Raw genomic sequence first — 9,106 nt, 5'->3', positions numbered from 1 at the left:
TTCGAGATTGTTGCCAAGGTTGGCAAAATTTCATACAAGCTGGACATGCCATCCCATTTAAAGATTTATCCCATCTTCCATGCAAGCGAATTAAAGCCGTATTTCGAAAACAAGGAAGACGTGGAGCGGGGTAAGTCTAGTCGGGCCCAAATCTTCATGACATCAGCTGCCACGGATAAACAAATCGAGGACATAATTGATCATCAATTGGTCCGAGGGAAAGGTTGGGGCAATTCAAGTGCCCAATTCTTAGTCCATTGGAAGGGGCAATCGCCCGAGGAGGCATCGTGGGAGAAATACGAAGACTTGTGGCCATTCAAGGAGAAGGTCCACAAATATTTGCAGCTATGTGGCGCCGCGGTCGTCGCCAAATCAGGTGGGGGAGAGTGTGACGCCCCGCGTCACTACCCATTAAATTCATTCCGTTTTGGGCATAATTCCGAGCATTTCGGACACATTTCAGAACCCGACGGGGCCCCCTCAACGTCTCGTGACAAGGCCAACGTGGGGGCATCTTTGGGAGGTCAAATTACAAGCTCGGGTCAACCTTTATGGGACTTTGAAGCCTTGACCAGCTGGGCAGTGGCTGCACAACAAAAACAGCATACTAGACAAAGGCCTTTCTACTAGTTCTTGGCTTGCATGCCCAAATGGGGTAATGTTGACTAGCATTTATTGTATCCCTTGACTAAGGGGCATTATATATAGCTTGTAAGCCCTCTTGGGCAGATCATATACTTGTTTTTACTCAACCAATATAATCAGAAAATTGGCTCTTCGGGCCTCCCAAAACCGAGTGTCTTTCTTGCTATTTTCCTTTCGAGTTGTGTGAGTGTTCAAAGGTTCTTGGGACGAATTTAGGACGGATTTAGGGCTGAGTTTAGCATCTCTAACGTGTGTGTTAGACTGTTCGCACGTGGCTAAAATTAGGCCCGAGACAACTGTCCTAATGCGGACTCCCACTATTTGGTGGTGTGTTTGATCCTGAAACTTTTAAGGTGCTTTTTAAAAGCCACTTTTTTTAAGCCTATCCAAACGGGCTCTAAATTGGAGGTTTGGAGGCAAACCCGTAAGTATAAAGGGTTTAGGTTGAGTAGGTCCAAGACGGAATATTTAGAGTGTAAGTTCAGCGAGGTGTCTCATGAGTCTGATGTGATTGTTAAGCTTGACACTCATTCTATCAATAGGAGAGATAACTTCAAGTAACTAGGGTCTATGATTCAGGAGAACGGAGAGATTGATGAAGATGTCACTCATCAGATTATGGTAGGGTGGATGAAATGGAGGCTCGCCTCCGGTATTTTGTGTGACAAAAAGGTACCTCCCAAACTTAAAGGAGAGTTCTACAGAGTGGTGGTTAGACCGGCTTTTTTTTATGGGGCGGAGCGTTGGCCTGTTAAGAAGGCCCACATCCAGAAGATGAAGGTGGCGGAGATGAGAATGCTTCGGTGGATGTGTGGGTGTACTATGAAAGATAGGATTAGAAATGAGGTTATTCGAGATAAGGTGGGAGTGGCCTTGGTGGAAGCCAAGATGAGGGAAACGAGGTTAAGATGGTTCGGTCATGTGATAGAGAGGAGCACGGATGCCCCAGTGCGGAGTGTGAGAGGATGGGCAGGGATGGTTTCAAGCGGGGTAGATGTAGAACAAAGAAATATTGGGGGAAAGTGATTATACAAGACATGGAGCAGCTCAGCTTACAGAGGACATGACCCTGAATAGGAAGTTGTGGAGGAGGCTGATTAGGGTAGAAGGTTAGTCTGAGTTTAGGAGGTTGTATCTTTTGGTGTGTTACTTGAAGTATCTTGTTTATGGTATTACTGGATATGTTACTTTCTATTGTATCTTGTTCTTTTACTGTTCCTTATCTAGATTGTTTTATTTTGAGCCAAGGATCTATCATAAATAACCTCTCTATCTCACATTTAAGGTAGTGGTATGGACAGTGTACACTTACCCTCCCCAGACCCCACTTGGCGGGAATATAATGGGTATGTTGATAGTTTGGCCATTTTTGAAAATGTAATATACAGTGAGCTATATTTTGTAATGTAACATTACTAGTTGCACTTTTTTGTAATTTTTCCGGTACTTTCATTTGTCTTAAATTTCAAATTTTGATTCAGCACTATTACTTTGTCATTGCAATAGAATAAATAAGAAGACAATTTTTGTTCGGTGTTTTGTTAATCGTGCAATAGATTAACATGATGTGAAAACACTTAATAAACGTGTGACAAATAGACTCGTGATATGAAAACAATAAATAAACATGACAATACACGTGACAAACTCATAATATGAAAACATTAAATAAATCTAACAATTTATTTTTCATTTATCTTTTGATTCAATTCAACGTTATTACTTTGCAATTGTAGTGGAATAAATAAGAAGACGACTTTTGTTGCAATTCATAGTAATCTCGTAATAGATTCACATACTTGCTAATAAATGTGACAAAAAGACTCATAACAATAAAAAATTTAAAAACTTAGCCAATAAACTTGACAGATAAACTCATAACAAGAAAAAATCTAAGAACTTGCCAAAAAAACGTGACAAGTAGAGAAACATTTAAAAACATGCCAATAAACAAGATAGATATACTCATAACAAGAAAAAATTTAACAACTTGCCAAAAAACATGACAAATAGATGCACACACCTACTATAAATTAACAAGTACTCCTCATAAAAAAAATGCTCAGGCTTATTCACCCATTTCATCTTATTCTTTTTATTAGTTATTTGCTTTTGCAATGGCAAAGAGGGCCGAAAAAGGAAGGCAAAAGATTGAGATGAAGCTGATTGAATGCGAGAAAGCACGCGTTGTTGCTTGCTCGAAACGAAAAAAAGCTTTGTTAGAGTATGCAGAGAAGCTTTCAACTAGGACGGGAGCAGAAGTTGGTGTCATGCTCTTTACAACAGGTGGAAAACCATGTTCCTATGCTTCCACAAGCACATATGAAATAGCTGATAAGTTTTTTAAAGTGAAACTAGAGGATCGTCAATGCGATCTTGATGAGGGCAAATCAGATCTCTTTGAGGTATTTGAGGAACTCCAAAAAGAAACACAAGCTTTGGAAGCGAGATAAAAACAAAGGACATTGATGTATAAGATCATGCACCCAGGGTCAGAAATACCGCCAAACAAACAAATGAATGAGCAGATACTGGCAATCGAGATGCAATCGAGATGCAGAAGGAGCAACTTAAAAAGGAAATAAGAAGTGCTATTCTGGCTGAGCTACTCAAAATTGACTTAAATGTTGCCCCTGATCCAGAAGAGGATGAGAGTTCTTGAACCCATGATTATCACTAGGGGTGTTCATGGATAGGTTTTGGGATAAGACTCAAACCAAATCAATTTACTCAATTTTTTAATTGTTAAAACCAAACGAAACCAAATATAAGTCACATCCATTGGTTTGGTTCGGTTTGGTTTATTTTTCGATTTTTAAGAAACATAATGATATTTCTCTCTTTTATTTTTTATCCCTACCCATCATTTTTCAACTTATAATCGATTATTAACCTTTTATTCTGGTGACTATAATTTTCTTGGATTGTAGAATATCTAACGACCTATTAGTTTCAATCAATTGAATAAAGTTGATAAGAAATGCAGCAAAATACATATAGATAAATCTCATAGTTGTTTCTTTAAATAAACGAAAAGGGGACTAAAATGCCCTTTATTTATGTGAAATGGTGCAAAAACGCTCCCCGTCTACCTATTGGGTCTAAAATGACTTTCTTGTCTACCTATTGGGCCTAAAATGACCTCTCCTTCTACCTATTGGGGCTATTTCACCCTTTTATTTTTAAAAAAAATTATATAATACCACAATTTATCTTTATTAAACGACATAAAAGCCCTATCATTTTTATTAATATTAACCAAATAAATAGTGCACAATATCAATTTTTCGTCATTCTAAGTTGATCTGATAGATAGGAAGAAACACAACATAAATAACTATTTTAAAAAAATTATTACAGTCAAAATAAATTTCACACAACTACATTAGTCTTAGAGAACATTTTCCAATCAGCTCCAATTTTCTGCAACCTCAATTACTAAATTAGCAATGTATCCTTGTCAAAAAACTAAATTAGCAATGTAGATATTAACTATTCAAAGTAAAATTACTCCATATATGTAAGTAATTCATGTATAACAATCTTTAAATTATTAATGACTGCATAACTACCCCTTTATTCTTAACTACCTCATAAACAATTCATGCATCACAATCTCTACATAACTAATATCTCTATTGTACTGAAAGTTGAGGTTGCAGAACACGTGACACTATTGGTTAGCTAGGGGTGGCAAATTTGTAGTAAATGTGCGGGTCAATGATCTACCCAAACTTGGACTGGTTACACAAGCCATATTTTCTAGGCTAGTTTTTTCACTCCAATCTAAAACACAAAGAGAAATCATTTACTTGGATAAACATTAGTCGACACCTCATCTCCAAGCTTTTTGGTCTTTTGCTACAATGGGGTATAGTGGCAGACCTGCATCGAGGTTACTAGATGCATGAGCAACCACTGTTTATTACCCAAACACAACTTTTGTGTTGAAAATTGGTAATAACATATAGAGATATTGATTGAGCAACTAATCTTAGAAAGTAATTTCAGATTAAAGGCAGTCGAGCATCCACAACTCAAAACGCATAATTCACATTTGTGATTTGTCAAACTTAATGATATACTGCATTTTAGCATGAAAAAGCCCTAAACAAGACCCTCGTGTCCTATTACTCCCCAGTCAGATATCTACTAACCCGAGTGTACTACAGATCTCCACAGTTTCAGAGCATAAGCATAAATTATTATCCACAATACAATAGCTGGACACCTCAAATTCCTGGACTGCAACAATTCCATACCCAATTATTCACCATAATCAACAAAATAGACAAGAATCTGAATATCTCGAAGCTTATCTCAGGTATAAACTAGAGCAAAAATGAAAAGATTAAGAGGTCGGTGTTCAAAAGTACCTATCTCGGAAGAGGGTCTCCTGACAATTGAGTTCAGCACGATGCATAAGATAAAATCCAAGTATTCCTCCAAAAATAGTTCCGCATATTATTCTAAAGTAACCCCATCTCGGCGATTTTTCTTCTTGGCAATTAGGAATATTTCATTAAGGAGATGATGTTTCCCCTGTAGATGCGGGGTTCAGAATGTTAGTGTTCTCAGCCGGGTTGCGGCTGGATAGGTCCAAAATATTGTTTGTTACTAAGCGAGTGAAGGAAGATCCTAACATGTCTGCGTTTAGCACTGCTCTAACAAACATAGGAGGAACTTGCAAAACACTAGGATGTCCAGACTCCATTGCTTTTTTCCCTTTATCTGCCAGTAGGTCAGCAACTTGGTTTTGCTCCCTAAACACTTGCACTGGAGATGCTGCCTCCAATTGCATCAGCAATAATTTGCATTCAGAAAGAAAGAGTAGAGTGGGTAGTCCTTTTCAAGCATTTGAGTGATAGCTTTGCAATCAGTGTTAATAATTAGGGGGGTTAGGTTATGTTCTTTAGCCAAGATAAGGCCTTTTCTAAGAGCAAGAAGCTCAGAGAGAAGTGGCATAGTGTAGGGAGGTGTTCAATGAACCCTAGTTCCCAGACTCCTTCATGGTTTCTAAAAATAGCCCCCAAAACCCCATGTCCAGGTTGAGGGTCAGCCGACCCAATAATGTTAAGCATGTAAACACCCCTTGGAGGGGGTTCCCACTTAACACTAATGGGTTGTCTTTTGGTGGCACCCTCATTCTTGCTAGAAAAAAGGAGTTTGTATTCCATGGCCATGTGGATACTGGTCTCAGTGCTGATCATGTTTTTTTTCTGGTTGAAATGGTTGTCATTCCTAGTCAACCAGATGTTCCAGAGGCAGTGGGGAATTAGCTCATACCAAGAGATGTAGGTGTTGAAGGCTTGATTGGCCATGGATTTCCAACAGCTCAGCCAGTTGTTGCTGGTGACAACATTGCTGGATAGCATAGGGATGCCATTACTGATTCCACTCCAAAAATGAAGTGCATTTGGGCACTTGAAGAAGATATGATTAATGTCTTCTTGGTTGGCATTACAGAAGGAGCATTCTTTGGAAATATTGAGACCAAACCTGTGCAGGTAGAGATTGGTTGGAAGTCTACCGTGATACATAAGCTAGAGGAAAGTTTTTATCTTATTAGGACAAGGGGCTGGCCAAATGTGCTTGAAATTCCTCATCTTGTCTTTATTAAGATTTATGTTTATCAGTCCAAGTATTCTCATTAAGTTATTTGTTTGGTGGAGACAATTCCAATTGGGTTAAGTTATTTTTATCTTGTTACTTTTTTGGCTCCAATTTTGTGCAACTTCAATTACTAAATTAGCAATGTAGCCTTGTCGGAAAACTAAATTAGCAATGTAGGCATTAACTATTTAAAGTCAAAACTACTCCATCTATGTAAGTAATTCATGTATAACAATCTTTAAATTATTAATGACTGCATAACTACCCCTTTATTCTTAACTACCTCATAAACAATCCATGCATCACAATCTCCACATAACTTATATCTCTATTGTACTGAAATTTGAGGTTGCAGAATCTGTGACACTATTGGTTAGCTAGGGGTGCAAATTTGTAGTAAATGAGCGGGTCAGCAATCTACCCAAACTTGGACTGGTTACACAAGTCATATTTTCTAGGCTAGTTTTTGCACTCCAATCTAAAACACAAAGAGAAATCGTTTCATTGGATAAACATGAGTCGGCACCTAATCTCCTAGCTTCTTTGGTCTTTTGTTACAGTACGGTATAGTGGCAGACCTGCATCGAGGTAACTAGATGCTTGAGCAACAATTGTTTATTACCCAAACACTACTTTTGTGTTGAAAATTGGTAATAACATATAGAGATACTGATTGAGCACCTAATCTTAGAAAGTAATTTCAGATTAAAGGAAGTTGAGCATCTAAAACTCAAAGCGCATAATTCACATTAGCATGAACAAGCCCTAAATAAAACCCTCGTGTCCTATGCCTCCCCAGTCAGATATCTACTAACCCGAGTGTACTACATATCTCCAAAGTTTCAGAGCGTAAGCATAAATTATTATCCACAAGACAATAGTGGATACAGGGGCAGTGGTAATTGGAGTTATTAAATTTGGATGTGTTTGGAGCAGACATTACTAGCTATCGAATCGGAGTTATTAAATTTGGATGTGTTTGGAGCAGAATTACAAGCTATCAAGTCTCTTAATTTGGTCAATTCTTATATTGTTATTACGACCCACCAATTTATTAGCTAAACCCATTTCAATTCATTAAAAATTTGGGTTCAGATGTAGCCCAAATTGACTCATGAGAGATCTTGTCAAAATACTTTATAACAAATATTTTTTATAACACACTCATTTATTAGCTCAACCCATTTCAAGTCATTAAAAAATTGGTTTGATATGTAGCCCAAATTGACTCATGAGAGATCTTGTCAAAAAAAAAAAAATTATTTGATATGTTATATAATCTTAATAAAGAATTTTCTCTACCAGGTACGAAAAATGCGTAAAAGAATGAATTGACCGGATTGGGTTATAACCCGCATTTTAGCATATTTCGGCCCAAGTAGCTTTTGGACGGGTCAATAACCCACCTATTTATTAACTTAGCTCATTTTGACCTGGCCAAATTCATGATTCAGCCCAACCCGTACATTCCGTTATTTCATTTATAATGATGCTTGGCGTTGTCGATACTGGTAAATAAATTGAAACCTTTTATTGAATTTGTAAACAATATGAAAATGATGGATCAATTTCTTATGCACTCGTTAGTGTTCTTTCATGATTTCAGCTCCATGAAGGTTGGGGCATTCATATTTTATATTAAGGCTAACTCTATATAAGAGATGGTAGAATCATTGTAATATGAATTTATCTAATATCCTGACTCCCAAGTCAGATATCTACTAAGCTCGTTGTACTACAACTTTCGTAAGTTTCAGAGCGAAACTATAAATTATCATGCACAAAACATTAGCTGAACACAAAAATGTCATCCTGAATTCTTAGACTGCATTTTGTAGTGCTTGATATGGATTGAATTTTTCAAGTCATAATCAACAAAATGGAATAGAAGCTTGGGTATTCTCCACGAAGATAAAAACACTAGATGATTTCTTCACATTTCTAAATTGTTGATGGGAGGTGACCGCTATCTTATGGAATTAGTCGAGCCGTAAATAGTAGAAAATCAAAATATAAGCAGGGTAAATGTTTGAAAGTACTTATCACGCAAGAGAATCTCCTGACAAATCAGTGGGGGTATGCGTCTCCATTCCTCATACTTCTTCAATCTCTCATTCTGAATTCCTACAATAAAATATATTATAACAGTAATTTTAGTCAGATCTTTGCGTTTTAGAGTAAGCAATTATTTCATACATACAAGGGGAAGAATAAGATCACAAAACCTTGTAGTTGAGTTGTGCGTGGTGCATAAGATAGAATCCAATAATGCACAGCACCCTATCTCAGCGATTTTATCGCTCTGTTTTTACTTCTATTCTCCGTCTGCGTCGTCGTTTCCCCCTTTCATTGTTTTCCTCCGTTTGTCAGATGATGGGCTCTTCAATGTGGCCCAAAAGTTTCAAACGCTTTTTGGCAAATTACACAAAATCACTCATATATAATTACTTGAAATCTCGAATTTACTTAATATTTTTCTCTTAATATACATATAAACAAAACCTCATTCTACTTTCACTCACTTAATGCATGCAATTCATTTTTTTCAAAATTTTCATCTCCTAAAATCTCTCTCAAACTATCATTGTTATGATCTCAATAATAGTCGACCAAATATAGTTGTTTGAATTAAGTTAGGAATAGAAAGCAAATAGAAATGTGAGGTTGAGAATAAAGAGTCGAGTTTACTCTGGTTTAAATAAGGCGCAAGGGTCATGATGATGCCACGTGGCAATGTAGTTATATATACATATTAGAGGAAAGAGAAGGGCATAATGGAAATCTGGTCATCGTGGCTATCGTTAATCATTTAGTTAGTTTCCATTTCCTTGCAATTGAGTTTCATTGT

At 37.1% G+C, this 9,106-nt stretch overlaps 1 long non-coding RNA gene across 1 annotated transcript in view; it reads right to left on the bottom strand.

The window, feature by feature from the left end:
* The window catches only part of LOC107862148, a 30,347-nt gene extending 21,670 nt beyond the window's left edge, over window positions 1-8,677 (bottom strand). The window contains exons 1-2 of the long non-coding RNA XR_001671937.2: window positions 8,484-8,677; window positions 8,298-8,382 (exon numbers count right to left, since the gene is read on the bottom strand). This is a non-coding gene — a long non-coding RNA (uncharacterized LOC107862148). The remainder of the gene's footprint in view (window positions 1-8,297; window positions 8,383-8,483) is intronic.
* Between the last annotated feature and the right edge of the window lie 429 nt (window positions 8,678-9,106).

The sequence above is a fragment of the Capsicum annuum genome, chromosome 3 (assembly GCF_002878395.1).
Source record: "Capsicum annuum cultivar UCD-10X-F1 chromosome 3, UCD10Xv1.1, whole genome shotgun sequence".
Lineage (NCBI taxonomy): Eukaryota > Viridiplantae > Streptophyta > Magnoliopsida > Solanales > Solanaceae > Capsicum > Capsicum annuum.
Note: the sequence above shows the minus strand (reverse complement) of the source record. Positions and strands in the feature narration are given on the sequence as shown.